At 38.1% G+C, this 21,854-nt stretch overlaps 1 protein-coding gene and 1 non-coding gene across 2 annotated transcripts in view; both read left to right on the top strand.

Annotated features, from left to right (window-relative positions):
- The window catches only part of ZNF804B (zinc finger protein 804B), a 504,210-nt gene that overhangs the window by 187,753 nt on the left and 294,603 nt on the right, over positions 1-21,854 (top strand). The window lies entirely within an intron of this gene.
- On the top strand, positions 21,089-21,195 carry LOC133750155 (U6 spliceosomal RNA). The gene has a single exon (XR_009864657.1). It is a non-coding gene; the product is annotated as a U6 spliceosomal RNA (small nuclear RNA).

Below are 21,854 nucleotides of genomic sequence, written 5' to 3'. Positions count from 1 at the left end.
AGCTCTCTAATTTCTCTCAGTAAAGTTTTTCAATTTTTAGCTTTTGGCATGCAGCTGTTATGGCCAGTTTATCTTTAAAACCTTATATAACTGATGATATTGTGAATGTTTAAAAATATACACTGGGATTATTTGAAAAATAGATGTACACTTGATTTTTGTTTTTCGACCATAAAATATCCATAGATCCTTAAAAACTTCTGGAATTGAGCTATGCTTTTTCTGCTATGCTTTTACCATGGTTACTATTATATCAAGTATCTTTGATAAAATTACTAAGCAAGTAGGAAAGTATGTGTTGCTTTTTATAGATTTAGCAGTGTTACTGTTAAAATGCCATCCATCCAGTGCATATAAGTCTTAAAGAGTTTGTCTTCTTGGCAGTTATTTCCACAATTTCTGTTGAGTAAGAAATATTGGAAGATGATGATGTGGTAGAGCAGTGAGTAGGAAGTGTCGAGTGACAGGTGTAGGGAGGATGATTCTGGCTTCCGGTGTGAATGCTCAACATTCACTATGACAGCTGTAATCCTTCCTCTGTGTCCTTACAAGATTTTTTTAATGAAAAAAATTAAACCAGAAAAACTGTCAGATTTTTACTTGTGTTCAATTTTTCAATGATATATTCAGATAGAGTCTTTGGGAAATAATTGTGCTAAGTTTTGTTTGAAAAGAAAATGAATTTAAATCCCACCCATTACCATTATGTTACTGCCATAAACAGCAATAGGTTTTATGTGCACACTCATATATCCACACTAAATATGCACTAAATATACAGTGTGTATTCACGCACATATATGTATATAATGTCTATTATCTTTCCTCGTTGGGTCTGTCATGAAAGAATCATGCCTTTTATTTGATCCTTTCCTTAAAAGAATTGAAAGTGGTAAGATGTACTTATGTTCTGTGACCGAAGTTATTTTCATATTTTGTGAATTCAGCATACTCATTTTATTACAAAAGGTTTCCCGGGAAATGCAGAACTATATACGCATGGACACAGGAGGCTGTCCCGTGAAGAAAAATGACCATTGCTTTCTCATGAACAGCATTGAGCCCAAGTTTATGTTTTTCAAAATCCCTATTAATGCAACCACAGGCAAGTCCTGAATTCTTTATCATAATTCTGAATAAATTCTAAAAGGACAAAGTTTTTTTTGTACAAAGTGATGGATCTTCAAGTTTAAAATCTATAAACACTAAAAAAATTGATTCCCCATCCAAGGGTAAATTTCTCTTTATTTATATCTGTAGCCAGCTGGCAGTGGGAGGTATCTCATTCCTGGAAATTCATATCTTGAAAAGCAAATGCTTAGGGGAACATTCATTTAGTGATAAAGCACTGTTATTTCCAGCTCTGAAATGGCATTTGGAGGAGCCCCTGAGTGCAGGGGAGAGCAGTGTGGCTGAGCTTTGGCAGGCGCTGTGGAACTCAGTTCTCAGATGGATGTATGTGGCAGCATGGCGTGGCTGGGAGAAAGCTGTATCCACACTTAGGCAACTGGTACCCTCTGTGTCATTCTTCTTACTGTTCTCTGGATCTATTTGAAGTTTTTCAAGGAACAGGCTTCTGGTGGGGCTCTAAAAATGATGCTGCTGAAAGGCCTGTAGAGTGAGACAGAGATACAGACAGATAGGCAGAGATCTCCTGTCTGGTGGTTCCTCCCAATGCCCACAATTGCTAAGGCTGGGCCAAGCCAAAGCCAGGAACAAGGTCTCCCAGTTGAATGGCAGGGGCCCAACAACATGAGGCCTCACCTGCCGCGTCCCAGGTACACATTAGCAAGAAGCTGGAATTTAGAGCAGAGGTGGAACTCAAACCCAAGCACTCCAATATGGGATGTAGGCATCCCAAGTGGTGTCTTAACCTCTATGCTAAACATCTGTCTTCAGCGAGTTATTTTGTGTATATCAACAAACTGATTTTAAAGTTAGAAAGAGAGGCAAACGACCCAGAATAATACAACAAAACACTCCAAGAATAATAACAGAGTTGGAGAACAGAACTATTCAACTCAGAACTACATGAAGTTAGATGAATCAAGACAGGGAGATGTTGGTGGAATAATAGACACGTGTATCAGTGGAACAGAATAAAGAACTCAAACAGCCCAACACAAGTGATCTCAGACAAAAGAGAAAAGACAAGTGTAAAAAGTGTAGTCTTTTTAAAATTTGCTGTAAAATTAGGTATCCATATGCAGGGCGGGAGTGGGGGGACATGCCCTAGGCAGCTGGACAGAGAACTTCCAAAACATAAGCTGGAAACGGATCATAGCCCTTAAATGTAAACCTATAAAACGTCTTGAAGATAACACAGAAGAGAATTTAAGTGAACTCCTGTTTACAAGGAAGTTATTAGATAAAAAAATTCTATTCTGAAAAAGAAACTGTTAAGACCTAAGAGAAGGGGCTGGTGGAATGGCATAGAGGGTTAAACTGCTTCCTGCCACACCAGCACCCCGAGTGGTCACCCACTCAAGTCCCAGCTGCACCACTTCTGATCTAGCTTCCTGTTAATGTACCTGGAAAAGCAGCAGAATATGGAAGATAGGGAAGAAGCTCCTGACTCCTAGCTTCAGCCTGGCCCAGCCCCAGCCTTGTGCCCAGTTGGGGAATGAACCAGTGGATGGGAGATTCTCTCTCTCTCTTTCTCTCTCTCTCTCTCTCTCTCTGCCTTTCAAATAAATAATTTTTTTAAAAAAAATTGGTATTGTCAGTTTGGATTTTAGTAACAATAGTGGTATGTATTGATATTATATATTCTTTTAATTTCAAACTTTCTGGTTATATATGATGGTGAATAACTTCCCTGTGTTTTTCATCTGTAAATCATTTTTGGAGAAGCATAGATTTAGATATTTGTACGTTTTTAAATTGGATTGTTCCTTAGTGTTAACTTTTGTGTGTACTTTGAATACTTTGAATGTGTCTCCTTTAGTAAATATGTTTTGCAAATGTTTTCTCTCAGATGGTGGCTTGCTTTTCGTTCTTTCAGTTCTTTTTTTGTGAAATATTTGTTTATTTGTAAGGCAGAGGTGGAGGCTGAGGCAGAGAGGAGGGAGAGAGGAGAAATGAGAAGAAAGGGTGTGAGGGGAGAGGGGAACCACTGGTTCACTCCCAAAATGGCTGCAAAGGCCAAAACTGGACCAGGATGAAACTGGAGCCAGCAACTTCAGCCAGGTCTCCCAGGTGCAGGAGCCCAGCACTTGGGCCATCTTCCACTACTTTCCCAGGCACATTAGCCAGGAGCTGAATGGGAACCAGCTCCCATATGGGATGCTAGCACTGCAGGCAGCAGCTTAACCTGCTGTGCCACGGTATTGCCACCACCACCCTTAACGATGTTTTTATGGATATGGAGGAGCAGGAACTCTGCTTCATTGCTGTAGGAACACAAAATTGATACATCCAATTTTTTTTTTTTTTTTTACAGGCAGAGTGGACAGTGAGAGAGAGACAGAGAGAAAGGTCCTCCTTTTGCCGTTGGTTCACCCTCCAATGGCCGCCGCGACCGGCGCACCGCGCTGATCCGATGGCAGGAGCCAGGTGCTTCTCCTGGTCTCCCATGGGGTGCAGGGCCCAAGCACTTGGGCCATCCTCCACTGCACTCCCTGGCCACAGCAGAGAGCTGGCCTGGAAGAGGGGCAACCGGGACAGGATCGGTGCCCCGACCGGGACTAGAACCCGGTGTACCGGCGCCGCAACACTTTTTTTTTTTTTTTAATTTGACAAGTAGAGTTATAGACAGTGAGAGAGAGAGAGAGAGAGAGAGAGAGAGAAAGGTCTTCCTTCCATTGATTCACGCCCCAAATGGCCGCCACAGCCAGCGCTGCGCCAATCTGAAGCCAGGAGCCAGGTGCTTCTTCCTGGTCTCCCATGCGGGTGCAGGGGCCCAAGCACTTGGGCCATCCTCCACTGCCTGCCTGGGCCACAGCAGAGAGCTGGACTGGAAGAGGAGCAACTGGGACTAGAACCTGGTGCCCATATGAGATGCTGGTGCTGCAGGCAGAGAATTAACCAAGTGAGCCACGGTGCCAGCCCCAATACATCCACTTTTAAAGACAATTTGACAGCTTCTCATGAAGCTAACCACAGTGCTATTGTATAACCAAATCATCATACTCTTGGGTATCTACCCAAATCTGATAACACACTTCCACATAAAAATGTGCATAGAAATGTTTGTCACTTTTATTCCTTTCTGTTAAAATTTGTAAGCAATCAAGACACCTTTCAATAATGAATGGATAAATTGTGGTGCAGCAATGAAATAGTGTTCAATGATAAAAAGATCTTTTAAGACACAAAAAGATATGGTGGCACTGGAAATTCATACTATTAAGTGAAAGAGCTGATTTAAATGGTGACATACTTGAGGACATTCTGGAAAAGGCCAAGCAGTAGAGAGTGTACAAAGGTTAGCAGCTGTCAGAGGTACAGGAGAAGGCAGTGAAGGATGAACATGTGAAGAACAGAATATTTACTTCAGTTATTTAATTAAACTATAATGGATACAAACACAACATTATGCATTTGTGAAAACCCTAAGAGTCTCTAGTGCAGAGTGAGTGTTAACATGAACTACAGACTTCATTGTAAGTGATTAGCATTGATTTGTTCTTCAAAATCAAACTCAACTGTACTAAAATGCTATGTTAATAACAATGCAAAGAAAAAGAAAAAATAATGCAGAGGAGGCGTGGTGTGTGGACATTTCAGTGCTATCTGCTCAATTTCTCTGTAAATACAATTCTGTTCTAAAAATATACTTTCTTAATTAAAAAAACCAAGGAATCTATTATTGCTTTATTTCCACCATTATCTGTCTCCTCAGTACTGTCTAGTGAGAACTTAACTGCAATCTATTTCTTTTCCGAATAAAACTTTTTCATCATTTGATATGAAAAGCCCTTTGACATGGACTTTTTCAATTAGCTGATTCTGTCAATCTGTCATTTTCTCACTGTCAATCTATTTTTTTTGGTCTTGGGTGGTTCCAAATCAAAGCTTCAAAGTGATTTAGTTAATATTTTTGTTTTTTGGGCTTCCATGTCTGCAGCAAAGCTGTATTGAATGTTCTTCTCTGTGGCAAAGGGTCACTGACTGTGCTGAGGTTTCCAACACCTTTTTTTTCTGGGATGCTACATAGAAAAATACTAGAAACATTTGCAACTCTGTGATATAAGTATCTTTCAGATTAACTAGATTGACATTGAGTTTGCTTTTAGAAACTTGCCTATGAGGCTGAAATTAATAACAAAGCAATAACAATTTTTATGGCACTCTGTATTTCTCTGAGACTTTGAAATATTTATGGAAAATAGAATTAAGTCTGAGTTTATTTGCATGCAAACATTTTTGAAAATTATAGCCTTTTCATACTACATGTTTTTTTTTTGTATTATGAGAATAATGTTTGCAATGAAAAATTTATTGGCTCCAAATTCATACTTCTTCCATCCAAGTACTAACCAGGCCCGACCCTGCTTATTAGCTTCTGAGATCTGATGAGGTCGGGCGCGTTCAGGGTGGTATGGCCGTAGACTCAAAATTTATACTTCTAATTTTTTGAAGTGTTTTTAGTATCACTTTAATTATAAAAAGTTTCATTTCATAACTAAGGCTAAAAAAAAAGATAACACCTCATGTTTTAGTGATATTTCTGCTAAAATGTTCCTAAGCTAAATCAGTTTGAACGAAGAGAAAATCACCTTTTTTATTGGTAACTTGGATACAGGTTTTCTTTATTGTAATGGAGGAAGAAGAAATAGTAAATGCAGTTGATTTAATTTACCTCTGGAATAAATTATGAACATGTCAACATAAACTTAATGATACTCTATAAATGTTATGTCATACTATGGGAATGCCAGTGATAAGACTCCATGCCATTCTAGATTTCTCTAAAATTGCTGTAAAAATGATAATTACACTGCATCTCTTTTTTTGAGTATGGTTGTCTTGTAGTATGGGGATTGAATTTTAGATGGAGCAAATGATGTGCATGTTTTTGTTCATGTTGCATTCATTAGAGGAGCTTTTTTTTTTTCATTAATAGGTGAATACTGCCTATTAAAAAAACACAAGAATTCTGATCATCTGTTTCTCATTCTGTTGAAAAGCTTCCTTTGATAAGCTTTGGAATGCAAAGCAATGAAAGCCAAACATTGAGGCTTTGAACACATCCTCTTACCTTTTCAGGTTTTTGAAAAGAGGCCCATTTGAAGTCCTGTGCTTCGGGCCCCCTTGGTTCTGGCCCCCTTCCTCTTTGGCTGTGTTAGTGTTTGTTCAGAGCACCCATTTCATGGGGCGACAGAATATTCTCAGTGCTTCTGTTTATTGAGCATTTTTAAAAACATTGATCTCTTTCCAATTTAATACTTAAAGAACCTTGAATTCACAAATACTGCGTTATGATTTTCTATGAGACAATACTTTTGACATCATTATATGCTTACTTCTAGGCAAAGAAAGATGCTAAAGTGAATTCTTATGCATAACCTCAGACTCAGATAAAAATGAATAAAGCATTGTTACCTAAGTATTACCTGAAGAGTAATGTATGCATGTGTGTGTGCGCATGTGTGTTTCTTACAGAAGTTAGCAAACACGTGAATTCAGAAATAGCCAAGGTCTGTGATAACTGGAAAAAAAGAAATGTCAGGTCTTATTACTTATTATGGAAGGGAATTGCGACTAAAGTTCTCGAAGATATTAGACAAATTTTGTTATTGATTGAATTTAAGTTTTAGGCAGATGATATTGTGAAGGACAAAATATATTTATTCAAGAAAATGTTTTTTCTTTTTCTAAAGATTTATTTATTTATGTGAAAGGCAGAGTTACAGAGAGGCAGAGTCTGAGTCAGAGGAAGATGGAGAGGGAGAGGAAGAGAGAGGTTCCCCATCTGCTGGTTCACTCTCCAATTGGCTGCAATAGCCAGAGCTGCACCAATCCAAATCCAGGATTCAGGAACTTCTTCCAAGTCTCCCATGTGGGTGCAGGGACTCAAGGCCTTGGGCCATCTTCTACTGCTTTCCCAGGCCATTGCAAAGAGCTGGATTGGAAGTGGAGCAGCCGCAACATGAACCAGCACTCATATGGGCTGTCAGCACTGTGGGTGGCAGCTTTACCCGCTATGCCACAGCACTGGCCCAAGATTTTTCTTAACATAGATGATAAAATTCATCTCTGTACTTTGAGTTTGTTATTTAATTGCTCTACCATCTCTGAATCCTTAAATTTTCTTCAGAGTTCTTTAAAATGGTTCTCCAAGATCAGAAATATATATACAATTAGAGATGATGGATAATTTCTAAAATATTGAGTTAGTGTGCAGTCATATAGCTAACACACATTTATGGATGTCTGTGTACATGTATGTGTTAGTGTATATGTAAGTGCAGGGAGTGCTTCTTCATCCTGCAGTTGTGTGTTCATATTCAATAGAAACATAGCTGATAGTATTGACATACAGGTTGATTTTATGCAACAGCAGTGAGTCTGACATCAGGTGATTAGAATCTGGATTCTAAACTGCAAATTACAAGGCGTCTTCAGAAGTCCAGTTCACAGAAAATGCCTTTTTGCAAGAGATGAGAGTTGGTTGTGGCACATAGAATCCTCCACAGATGTCACCATGACATATTGCTGGCTTCATAGCATTTGCTTTATGTCGTTCTCTCTAGTAATTTTTTGAAAAGATATTTATTTTAGTTGAAAGTTAGAGCAACATAGAGAGAGGAGGAGACAGAGAGAAAGGTCTTGCATCTGCTGGTTCAGTCCCCAAAATGGCCACAACAGTGGCAAGACCAAGCTGAAACCAGGAGCCTGGAACATGGAAGTATAGCAGGGCTCCAGCACTTGGCCATCTTCTACCAGTTTCTCAGGTGCACTAACAGGAAGCTTGACTGGAAGTGTAGCCGCTGGAACTTGACTTGGTGCTCCAGTATGGGGTGTAGGACTTGGAAGCAGTGGCCTAACCCACTGTGCCACAACCCTGGCCACCTCTCTGGTCACTTTAAAGTATCTATACATTCTTAAAATGGCTGACCTTTACTGTGTGTCTGATGATTATGTTTTTTAATTTGAATTGAGACTGGAGACACACAGAATGGCCTTTGATCCGCCTCTGGAGATGTGCAGACTGGATGTCACATCCCAGAGAGACTCAGTAGCACTCACCTGCAGATTCTCGCCATGTAGGTCACTGATGTTATTCAATACATCCATTTACTCAAGACAAATCCAGACGAATGATAGTGTTGGGAGGAATTCTGCAGCCAGTCCAGTTTGCACTAACTTAAAAAAAAAAGTGGAGGTACACAGGACTCTGTTTCTTATTGTCGACACAAAGGAACTATGATTGAAACTAAACCACCACAGGTGGAATCCTGGTTCCTAGACAGAGATGTAGAATCCCCCGGGGCCACTTCCTCTGTGGTTGAATAGACAGAGATGTAGAATCCCCCGGGCCACTTCCTCTGTGGTTGAAGAGTTCAGTTTCTTCTGTAGTGAGTCTGATTCCCCTGCCTCAGGCATTCAGCCCTGTTCAGTCTTCTGTGACTCCATCAGCTCTGGATGTCATCTGACACCGGCTTCTCATTTGCATCCCGAGACCATCATCTCTGAAGTGCTTTCCTTCAGTCCCAGTAAAGCTCATGGGGTTTCTGGCTGTCTGGTGACAGTGCTCCATCTGATGGCATTGCCAGTGTTTGTGGCAAGCTTATCCTTCAAGTGAGCTTAAGAAGGGGTTGGTCCAGTTGGTTATGTTACCTCATTGCTGCATCTTATATGTCAATTTAACTGCGAGCTTAATAAGTATATGAGTTGAGACTGTTTGTGGGGAACGCTTGGTTAATCATGAAGTATCCTCCAAAGATTCACACTTTTCTGGGTGGGAAGCTTCTGTGTGTTTGTAAGGTAAGAAGAGCAGAGCACTTCTCTGGCCCCAGTTTACTGCCTCTTCTGAGCATTTTAATATGTTCCCTTCTGTTTTTGTTCTATCTTCTGACATTAGAATTCTTGACGGCTTCTTATGGGTAAACATTAACTTACTCCATCCTCCTCAACAGAAATTTTGACCTTTAATTTATTTTCTCAGATACAATTTAAAAAATCATTACATTATTTTTATTAAATTAAGGGGCACCTTCTTAATATAAAAATGTGCCCTTTGTACAAATTATCACATAAGTTCTCTATCAACCCTGTTTTTGTTGCACATCTGTTCTTAGAGTTGTGTGTTTGTTCTCCAGTGACTTAACAAGTGTATGTGTTGGGTGCCACTGGATAAAGATCATGGCCTCCGATCTGTAGTGCGCTCTGCGAGATCGTATCAGAAATAAGACTCAGATCTACCCACAGAATGCTGAGTCTCTTGGAAGGGCGGATGGGTGAGGGTAGCGGGAGGCACACAACCACAAGGCAGTGTGACCGAGCTGGGCCAGCTGTCCTGTGGCAGCATCAGTGATGCTGTCTGTTGTGGGTTACAGAAAGCTTCTTACGGGGCCTACTGAAGGTGTTGGCTCTGAGAGGGAGGAGAATCAAGGCCGCCTGCAGGGAAGGCACAGAGAAATGGGAAGGGACTAGAGGCAAGGAGAACTCTGCCTCAGTGACTCCCGCGTGAGGGCAGCACTGAAAGGATGTGTAGAGAAATGTTGTGTATCTCAGCCTTTTGGAAACTAGGAGGGTTGTATGTTAAATAAAAGTTAATTATTCCATTTGTTCACTTTAAGTTTAGATAATAACCTTATCAATAACCCTATCAATAACCTTATCAATAACTTTCTACAATACAGTGATGAATTTCATGAGTTTTATGAGTTTATGTTCAGTGGAAGAATTATCTATGCAATATAATTTGTATCCTGAAGTAGAATTCCATTTCCTTCAGCAGGTGTAACTGAAATTTAACAGTAATTATTTACTTAAAATGGCAGCAGCAACAACATTCAATTGGCTATCAGTTTTCTGTTTGGACAAAAGAGAAAAAAGTTTAAGACTTTATCCTTTCTGATTGCACCAATGATTTGGTCATTTACAAATAGCTTTGGGTGGGTAAGATCTATTTAGGATAATACTTGTGAGGAAATATTAACTTCAGAGACTTTCGCTATGAGGAATATGTTTTGACATTGACAAACTGAAGGTGAAAAAACCGAGTTCTACCACATGTATTCCGAGACACATTCATATGACAAAAATCAGAATTCCATTCCCCATATCCTTGGGCATGAAATTAAATATGTCTATGGAAATTTAAAGGAAACTTTTGTAATGAAGTAAAAATGATGCTTAAATATTTTATCCATAGATTTTAAAATAGCTTAGAGTGCTTGGTGACTTATGAACTTGAAGGACATTAGATATCTTTGGTGTGGGACCATCCTTTGCTGATTCTCAAGGTGGCCGCTTGCTTATCTTCTCCAGTTGAGCCTCCCAGATTGTGTGTCTTAAGAATGTTTGGTTGCTAGATTAAGATGGATTGCAGTGCTGAACTTGAATTTGAGGTGCCCACAAGGGAAGCATCTTCAAGATTGTTTTTTTCCCCTTTTTTAAAGTTTTCAACATTATGTAGACCTGAATGCAACACTGACCTCTTTATAGCTTTTAGAATGAAAAAAAAATTCTCCAGTGCTGGTGTGTAAAGTCTCTGGCTGAAATGAAATCTTCAATAAGAGCCTATGAATTCAGTTTATCCCATCTCTCCTCACAGAATTTGCCCTTGTGGGCATGAGGTAAAAAAGTAGATCTCAGTGGTTCATAATTAATGTCAGAGAACTATGATCCTGGCGTGACACAAACTACATCACCAAAAGCAAAAGGTAAAGAAGGATGATGATTGCTCAGCAATTTACACTGGAGGATGAAAGGGAAAGGCATTTTAAATTAATGGTCCCACAGCCTTGATGCTGCCCTGCCACATTTCATCAATCTTTTCTGAGCCATATCTCCTAGGAAAAGGGGACTTCATAGGCACTTAGGGAATACCAAACAGTAAATTGTTCAAAAGAAGGCACCTTTCACATTCCACTTCAGAATTTCCCTTATACTACATAAGCTTTTAGTGTGCAATTTGATTAAAACATACTCTGCTTCCTAGAAAAGCTTTTCCTTGTAAAAGCTGTCTAGTTTTATTGTCAGAACTGCATCTTACTGTAATACCTTTAATTGCATTGAAGAGACTTGTGGTTGCAGTGTATTGTCCTGAGGTCTTCAGAGACCTGCAGTGGCTCATTTCTGCGTGCACTTCCTTCAGCACCAGGAAGCTGCATTTTGTAGAAGTTGTGCATGTGTGGTTTGCACTGTCAGCTGTGGTCTCGCTCTTTCGTGCTGCATCTGTAATGCTCTCTGTCTATTCAGTGTACCACCCAATGTTTCAGTGTATGCAGCAAGCAGACAGCTTGGTGGTGAGGTATAATTGTTCCAAAATAAGTTGTGCATTCTTGTTCAGCTTCCTGGAGAGGAAGTGATAGGGGCTGTGTTCTAATTGGAAATTTCTTCTAACTGAACTTAATTTTGCTCCATTTTAAGTGCCTGGGTATGAATCCTGGCTCATTTTTCTGATTATAGCTTCCTGCTAATGTGTATCCTGGGAGGCAGTGATGATGACTCAAGTGTCGGGTCCCTGCCACCCATACAGGAGAACTAGGTTCCATTCCCAGCTTCTTGCTTCAGCCTTGCCCAATCCTAGCCATTAGGGAGGTGAACCAGCAGATGGAACATTCTTCCTTTCTCTTTCTCTTTCTCTTTCTTTTTCTCTTTCTTTCTCCTTCTTCTTCTAATCCTTTTCCTTCTCTCTCTCTCTCTCTCTCTCTCTCTCTCTCTCTCTCTCTCTCTCCTTTCAGAACAAACTGAATGCTGCTTATTTTATAGATATGTGATTTATAGTGATAATTTTATGGATATATGTACAATTATACAATTTTATAGGTACGAAAAGAGAGATCTCAGCTTGGGTTGATTACACATCAATTTGTATTGGAAGATTATGTTACTTAGTATCTGTGTCACTGTTAAATAGAAATCATTCCATCTGAACATTAGCTTAGCAGTTTTCTCTCTAACAGAAATTTCTGCAATCCTAATACAACATATGTGCCCACCAGGTACAACCATTTATATAGTCATTTTTATAATGTCCAACAGAGAAAACAACAAAAAACTGGATGATTACCATGATGAGATCCATCTAGCAATTACATGAATACAGCTAAACTACACAGCTATTGTCTGGTATACATTGGGAGACTTAATATTAAGATTTCAATAGCATGCAAAGTGATCTACAGATGTGGTGCAATCAAAATCCCAATAAATGTATTTTTAGGAGTAGAAAATAATTCTTAAAATTCATATGGAATCTTGAAGATCTTCAACAGCAAAAACAATATTTTAAATTTTTTTAAATTTTATTTAAGAAATACAAATTTCATGTGTTTCATATATACAAATTTAGAAATATAGTAACTCTTCCTACCTTACCATCCCTCCCGCCTATATTCCCAATCTTTAAAGAACTAAGTTGGAGAACTCACACTTCTTAATTTCAAAACTTATTTGAAAGGTATAGTAATTTAGTGTGGTACTGACATAAAGACATAGAGACCCATGTACTAGAACAGAGAGCTAAAAATAAATACTCACATATATAGTCAAATACCTTTCAATAAAAATACCTAGATCATTTAATGAAGAGATAGTGTATTCAAAAATGTTTTGCAAATCATATACCTGATATGTGTGACTAATATGTATGTATCTTTATGTATCTATCTATGTATCAGAATATGTGAAAAATCCTAAAAGTTGAAATGAAAAACAAACTCACTTGGAAATGGTAATGGACTTGAATATACTTTTATTTAAAGAAAACAAATGCCCAAACACATTAAAAGATGATCAGGATCACTAATAATTAGGGAAATACAAATTAAAACCACAATGAAACACCACCTCACATCGATTAGGATGGGTTTTTTTAAAAAAGCAGAATAAACAAGTTTTTATGAACATGTGGAAAAATCGCAATCCTTGTGTAGTATTGATGGGAACGTAAGATGGTGCAGCAGCTGTGGCAAAGAGTGTGACAGTTCCTTTAAAAAATTAAAGCCCGGAATTACCATATCATCCTGCAATTCCACTTCTACTCCAAAGAATTGAAAGCAGGAACTTGAAGAGACTTTTATGCAGCACTTTTCAAAGCTTCACTTCTCATCATAACTCACACATGGGAATTGCTCCAGTGTTCTATAACAGTTGAATAAATAAATGACTAAACAAAATGCAGTATACATATGCAGTGAAATCTTATATTGAAATGAAATTCTGATCTGTAATACTATATAGATGAACCTGGGAATATTCTGCTAGTGAAATAAGACGTGTCGTGGGATTCCTCTTTAATGAGTACACAGAAGAGCCAAATTCCTAGAGGCAGGAAGTGCAATAGAGGTTGCCAGGACGTAGAATGAGGATGCAGTTTTATTTTATGAGTATATAATTTCCAATTTAAATGATAAAAATGTTCGGGAGATGAACAGTAGTGAGGCTTGTACTTCATACCACTGAGTTGTGTATTCTAAAACGGTTAAATGATAAATTTTATGTTATATGAATTTTTTAACTGCTGACAAAAGCAGAAACAGGGAGGCTCCCATAAGACAACAGATCTAATATTAACATAACTGGTCTTGTGACTTCATCTTTGTGTTCTGTGCTCTTACGTGAGCAGTGGACTTTTTGAAGCTTATTTGAAATTTGAGGCAGGCTGAGCTCCATAGATACAAGAAAACTCTGCCTACAGGTTATTAAAAGAGTATACAAAGATTCCTAAAGAATCTTTGTGATTTCCCCAAGTATTTACTACAATTTGGAGTGAAATTTTTTTTGGGGGGTAGTTTTTTTTTTTTTTTCTGAGAAATTGATTTTATTGAATATGAAGATTTGTAACATGTAGAGTGTCAGTACCTGGATAGAATCTTGTCCTAATACCCCAATATGGAATTTAGACAGTTGAAACCTTGTGCATTAATGGGTAAAAATAAAAGATCCAATAGAAGTGATTTCTTGGTAAGACCGTGTCCTCATTCCACCTGTACTCCATCTTACTATCTTCAAAAATTTCACCTCGGCCTTGTTGCCTTACATATAAAACCTTTTTCTATATTGTAATGGACTGAAACCACGTGTTAAGAGGACTTAGAGACATTATAGTTAGAGGAGATTCTGTCTATTGCTTCTCTATCTGCTTTTTAAGCTGGAATTAATGCAGTTTCTCAATCCTGTTATATAAAAATAGCCCTGTTTCAATCTGTGTGAGTCTACACATAGAGTCGAAGTATGGATAAAGTTTATTTTCTGCTCTTAGAAGGTTGACTCTTCATCACAAGAAAGTTTAACCTTGAAAAGGAGGCAGTAAGGGATGACAGACCGTACACAAGGATTGCCATTTTTCCTCTCTTCATTTGGCTATCACATGTATGTCTGAGCTATATAGAGATGGGAAACTTGGAAGCAGATGGCCCGTCTGTTTCTGCTGATGTGGATTATGGAGCATGTGAAAGAAATGTCAATCATGCAAACTGAACTCTAACAACATTGCTCAATTCCAGAAGTTTGTACTTACAGGCCATTTGTTAATCACTGCTGTATCTTTTTATTCTTATGCTGAAATGAGAATGCTGTTTATTGGGATTATTTGGGTGTCAAGTAGTGTGCCATTTATCTTTAAATAATACCCTGCAGGTTGGGTTGAGAAAGCCAAACTTGAGGATCATTGCACCGTTCCCAAACATCCTGAAAAGGTGCATAATCCTGAGTGAAGACCAACTGTGGTGGTTAAGATCACAAACTTTGGAGACAATTCCTGAGCTTAAATCATTTTGATTGAATTAAGTTATTTTAGTCTAGGTGTTTGCTTCTGTTAAGTGGGAATTATGGAGTTCTAATATCTCTGTAATTCATAGGCCCTTCCAAAGGAACAGAGGTTTTCAGATTTTTTTCCATAGTCCAATTCCCAGAGACTGCAATTCAACACCCTCATATCTCCACTGTTTTTAAGGGTTTCTTGTCAATATTATGATATAGTGATAGTGTAATATGTATGTGCAAATTTACATAAAATAATGCTATGCATGAATTTATTAAATATATTTTATAATGTTAATGTTTATGCAACATTTTTGGAGGTGGGGAAGAGAGAAGGCAAAATAAAGGGTTAAAATGACTAATATTTATCTGTACTATAAACTACTGGAACTCTATATCAAGGCCATAATGTTATGTCTGGCCTCCCTTCTCGAAATCGGTTATGTAGGTTTTATGTTGAACTAACCATCATATAAAAATACCTGGAAATTCTCATGTACACTTGCAGTAAATATTAATTGATATACAAGAGTGATTGCTTGGCCTCTCTGTGTTAGATGCTGTGTTCTAACGTATGTGTTGACACTGGAATCCTCAGGTAGACTAAGTGAGACCAAGATGAATTTATTTTCTTTCTTGTGCTGAGGGGCTAATCTTAACTCTAACTGAAGTTTAAGGTAGTCTCAGTGACTGTTAGATTCATTTTTACATACTAAAATGCATAAACACACAGACACAGAAACACACACACACACACACGAAGACTTTGCCAGTTCAGTTGTTAATATTTCACAATAGACTATTAAAATATCCCTGGGCCTTCTCCTGTCCCAGCACAGTTTGCTGATTGCACTGTTGCATGTTACACATAGAGAAAACTGTCACCTCTGAAATCCAGCATTGTGGGTTCTTTAAAGGCATGTATCCATACCAGTCCACGTGACTTGCAAACTCTGGGAGACACTCAGCACATGTCAAGATGGCCACCTTGGAGCCCATTTTTTTCAATATAGATATAACTTGTAGAATCAAATATAAGAGTTTCAACTCTGATAGTTTAAAAGGAAAGTTATAGCTGATAGTTTTGGGGAGGCAAACTCAAGAGATAATGGACAAGGGAAAGGCTACTTTGTGTTAAGGTTTAAGGTTGATGAAATAGGGAGCAGAGATTTCAGAATGTAATTGAAGCTTCGAGTAGAATTACCAATCAAACATTCACTATTGTGGTGTGACAAGAGAGTGGTTGATGATAGATATGCATATATATATTGTTAACATGCATAATAGAGTCATAAATATCTCTGGTTGATAAATAAGAAAATCATGTGTTAAAAGTCAGATTGCAATTAGCAAAGTTAACATCAGAAGTCTTAAAAATGTTTTTGAATCAGCCCAACACTAAAGTGTTTTTAGCTGGAGAAGGGCATGATAGAATGTTCTAGCACTTTACATAAAGTTGATTCGCATTAATAAAGATACTAAATTATGTGATGTTATGCTAACCTTTCCAAAAAGGATTCATTGTGACAGGTTTTCTAGACATGCTTAAAATTGAATAATAAAAAGAGTAAATGTTAAGTTTTTCTACTGTAATATTTACCAAAAATGGTGTTAGATATTAATCATCCTAATGAAATAAGCCAGTGGAGTAAGTTGTTAGTGTTGAGCCAAAATGGATTTGGTCTGGAACAACCTCAGGGAGGGTTTGGGCTGTAGCATTCTGTGCCTACTGAACCCTACTGTAGTACTGTGGTTTTATATGTCAATGAATTGCAACCTAACCTAAGAATATGCATCTGTGACCATGCAACTGAGTCTCAGCCAATCACAATAGATGAGCAACAGCCAGTTACAGGCTGACAGCTGGTTAGACCAGGTCTTTCTAAGCGAAATGCTGACTGCCATCTGTTGGGTTATTTAAGTGTGTCAATTCCTTTTCTCTGATGGTGAATATAACCCATTCATGCAGTAATGGGGATGTCTGGAACCATCTTTGTTTTGGGATGTTTCTTGGTTCTAGAACCTTTTTCTGCACTCAAGTAAACTATGTTACATGTGACTGGTTCCAGTTTTTTCTTTTAACATAGGGAACCTTCCATTGTGTTGGGAATGTACAAATGGCTTGTCCTTTTTAAACAACAGTGGTAGTGAAGCTTTGGAACTGCATGCGCATTTTATCTTCCATGGTACAGAAAACACTTTTTTCCTAAAGTTATCCTTCTTTATTTAGTTACTCTTAAAAGATTGATTTATTTATTTGAAACAGAGTGAGAGAGGCAGGGGCAGTAGCGGGGGCAGTAGAGATCTTCCATCCATGAGTTCATTCCATATCTGGAACTGGGCCAGGCAGAAGCTAGGAGCCTGGGACACTATCTGGGTCTCCCACGTGGGTAACAAGGCTGCAAGTCCTGGGGCCATTTTCCACTGCTTCCCAGGCTCATTAGCAGAGAGCTGGGTTGGAAGCAGAGCAGCCTGGACTCAAACTGGTGCTGTGATGTGGATGCTAGGCTTTCAGGCCACAGCTAAAGCTACTGTGCCACAGTGCTGGCCCTTCCTGCATGCCCCAGGACCTTAGAACAGTATTCTCAACACTTTGCTCTCCTCTTACCCTGCTCTGTCTGTCCGCTTTCACATGTTTAGATACTTGAATGTGTTGTGGCTTCGTGTCAGTTTTGTTTATACTCTTAAGCTAAGTGCCTTGAACAGGCAGTCTGGATCAGGGATCCTGGAGTGGATAAATGAGCTGGCTATGAATGGATAAATTTGCCAAAGAGTAAGATGAATGCATTATTTGTTTTAAAATTATGAGGATGTTTTTCTAATAGAAAATGGTGTTGCCCAAATTAATTATAGCACTAGGACTGGACTGATAAGGATTAAATTTTTTCCCATCTCTGATGAAAAGGTGGTTGATGATATACTGTGCACATCGTCAATCCATATCACATGGGTTAGATTTTATTTCTGAGTGTACAAGCTTTTCAAGGATAGAAATCTTTTTCTCTATGTATTTGTTATTAAATAGACATTTTATATTTTATACAATTTCTTAAGTTTTTTTCTAACTAGGATAAAAAGTGCTTATTTTTTGGTTTTACAGATCAAAGAACCTATGACCCTATCAAGCAAAGCTTATTTGCTACTAATTATATTTTGCAAATGGTCACATAAATTCATTTTCCACGAGAACTCTTACTGAGATTTCATTTGGTTATCAGTCATGGCAATTCCGGCAATGAAGTCACCCCCTCGTTAGGGCAGTGTGCAGCTTCTGAAAGGGAATGGCTTGATGCTCGATTCAGTTCTATAAAACATCAAGGTGTATTGACTTTGCCTTACGTAAGGAACTGATGAGTATGCAAGATGAGGTTAATACAATGAGCAAAATAAATCCATTCCATGTTTCAACTAATAGCCTTAATAGTTTTGCAAACCACGTAGAAGTTTGCTTTTAAACGGACACTTAGGCTAATTTGACAGCATGCCTGCCATTAGGCAACAATTATTGTCATTAGAATGACATTTTTTCTTCTATCGCAAGTTAAATCTAGAAAAACAGGAAAGGAGAACAAGCTGTTTACTTCTAACATTAAATTGTGGTGCCTGGGAGTCAAACTCATTATGTTTATATAGTCAAAGCAACAAATAAATTTTCGCAGTCAGTACTTTGCACCTGACACACTTTGCATTTATTAGTTAAAATCATTTGCTTATACAAGTTTCTTAGAAGAGGTTTTCTTTTTCCAAAGCTGTGTTTTATATCATAGCAGTGGTTATTTTCTTGCAATTTTTGAAGCAAGATAGCAACTTGCTATATAAATTGCATAAATATTAGGGTTGTAAAATTGTTTGGCTTTAGCATTGTAATAGAACATAAAATAGAATTATTTGCAAAAAATGTGAATCTCTACATGCAAATGCACTTGAGTGCAGATATAAAAATATGAAGAAGGAGCACTTGAAAGGTCTCTTCCTCCCTCACTATTTCCCTCTCTTTTTCCTTTCCTCCCTTGTACTCTTTTCTTCCCAAAACAGGAATAGTACAAAGCCTGTGCTGTCTCTAGTGAAAATAGATATTTAGGTAACTTGATTCAGTGGTATGTTGCATAATGATGTTTTCAACCTAATTCTCTAGGTCAAATACATAGGGAAATAAAGACCATATTCCAAACATTTTATCTTAAGCAAACTAGCTATTCCAAATGTCCCTTTTCTCATTTTATAGGCCTAATGTTGATTTTTCTTTTTGCAAAATCAGAGCAGACTTTTCAGATAAATAATTATTTAAAACTTTGTTTCTTACCTTTATCTTGAAGACATGACGACAGGTTTGGAAATTATAGACCACAGGCCAAATCCTGCTCACTGCCCATTTAGATAAATAACTCCCCCATACACATTTATTTCTTATTGTTTATGGCTGCTTTTCCAGTACAATGGCAGAGTTGAATGATTGCACACAGTAATTGTTTGGCCATAAAAGCTTAAAATATTTGCCTAGCTCTTTACAGCAGAAGTTTGCTAACTACTGCACTATACCATGTGTGTAGCTTTCTATTTTGACCTTCAGATCTAAGACTGAAGTTGAAATACCGCTTATCTCACAATACTTAAGTCATCATTTAGTCAGAAGCCAGCAGCTTCTTCTGGGTTTCCCATGTGGGTGCAGGAGCCCAAGGATTTGGGTCATGTTTTACGGCTTTGCCAGGCTCATTAACAGGGAACTGGATTGGAAGTGGTGCAGGCGGGCCTGGAACTAGTAACCGTATAGGATACTGGCACCACTGGTGGTGGTTTTACCTGTTATGCCACAGTGCTGGCCCCTATTAAATGCTTTTTATATGTCAAAGGTACTTTGCCAGGTGATAAGACAAAACTTGATAAGATAGCTCTTGATAAAGAAATGTGTAGTTAAAGGTCATCACGCCTCACACTCTGATAGAGGTGGGCTCATCCTGTGACTCTTGGTGTTTGTGGGATGTACTACAAAAGTCATGCTTGCACCACGCATCCCCAGTTTCCAAAACAATAAGTCTCTGAAAATAAATCAGTAGCCTGTAATTTCTGAAATTTGTGTTCTACAGAGTGTTCTGAGACACAGAGAGGAATTTCATCGCTAAGTTAGTCACATAGCTGCAACCTAGGATAAAATTGCTTTATTGGCTTGACTGGCATAGTTATTCTCACTGTTGCAAACCTCTTCTACTTGTATTCCACCCTCACATTTTTGGACTTAAATTGGATATGTGATTTTAAACAAAATATCCTTTATTATTCTTGAAACTAAAGCCTTTTTGCACCAGACATTTTCCTGGCAGGATTGCGCCTTGTCTGAAGATGTGGTTGGGTTCCCTGCAGTAGGGGGATGTTCTGAGAACTTACAATGGAAGAGATTAAGGAGAATCCCTTTCATTCTCTCACTTGGTTTGTCATTTGCTGCCTTCTTGGTTCACCAGAGCTCTAGGTATAGAGCTACAGGTTTTTCAAAAAGAGGTCACATTTGATATAGGACATATCGAGATGTAAAAACAGGATGAGGCGTTGACATTCCCTAATCCTACTTCCTTGGAAACATTCAATCATTGAGTATTTATTGAGAAGCTATTACAGGTCTAGCACTGTGCTAAGTCACCCCAATCCTAAAGCTTCAGTGGAAATGGAAATTGCATTGGGTATTAGATTTCTATCTTTCAATGACTTTCACACCACAAGTGTGCTCCCGTGTAGCAGTCTGTCTGCACTGAGCCATTTTCCATAGTATAAAATGGGAAATGCAAAACTGTTCTGAGTTTCTCCAGGCATTGTCAATAGTTCCAACTTCTGTCTCAAATAACCTACTATTCTTTTCTTGGTAGAAAGATGTAACTGATTTCATTATAAGTCATGAGTCTGCATGTTACAATACTCTCCTAAATCATGCGTTTTCCACAGTTGGAAGCTGTGTTTCATTGATTCATCCCCCTGCCACACCCCCAGGCTCCAGCATAGGGTCTACAGGCACAGCACAGGCTCTTAGTGAATGTTGGTGGAATAGGGAGGTTAAAAAAAAAAAAAAAAACCTGTTCATTGTCAGTTATTCTTAAATACATATCCAATCAGAAAATATAACATCCTTTGAGAAACAGAAAATGGAATTGATCAAAAAGGGAATATAATTAGAATTATCAGAATTTTGAGATGTATTGTCGTTTTAAAAATACTGCATCAAGTGCTCGCTTCGGCAGCACATATACTAAAATTGGAATGATACAGAGAAGATTAGCATTGCCCCTGCGCAAGGATGACACGCAAATTCATGAAGCATTCCATATTTTTATAAAATATGTTAAAATCCTAAAAAAATACTGCATCAGGATTGACAATTCAACACTACTTGAGGATTGCTGAGTCTGATAAAAGGTCAGAACTCTAAGGTTTTTGTAATTATCTTCACTAGTAGGGTATCTGACTTTAAATATGAAAGATGTGTTGAGAAAAGGGGAAATACTTGAATGAATGTAGTGCTATGGCTGATAATTAGACCTGCAGATTGAATTTCTACAGCTTTTTTATTCACCAGGCTATAGTATGGAATTTCAGACTATTACTGTTCTTGATTCCTCACTTCTAGGAGGGAAGTATCTGTATCTTTCAAAGATGGTGCCTGACAAATACACATCTTTCAGTAAGATACTATTAATGAAAATTGATTGAATATTGAAATAACTGTCACTATTGTAATGTCTTCGTGCTCATGAAAATTCTGCCACTCTATTCCCATTGAATTGCTTTTCACATGTTGTCAATTTGAAATCCTCATTAAAATAATATGGATGATTTTTCTGTACATTTTACAGTCTATCATGTCCTTTAACATATAGCTACCTCCTCTTGTGAGTAAGGTTTAGTAAATGACAGAAAATACCAGACTGGCTTTCAGAACTTGTAAGGCACAGAATAACAGGAACCAGAGGTCACAAGAAATATGTTGGAAA

Source organism: Lepus europaeus, chromosome 20 (assembly GCF_033115175.1).
Source record: "Lepus europaeus isolate LE1 chromosome 20, mLepTim1.pri, whole genome shotgun sequence".
In the NCBI taxonomy this organism is placed as follows: Eukaryota; Metazoa; Chordata; class Mammalia; order Lagomorpha; family Leporidae; genus Lepus; species Lepus europaeus.
Note: the sequence above shows the minus strand (reverse complement) of the source record. Positions and strands in the feature narration are given on the sequence as shown.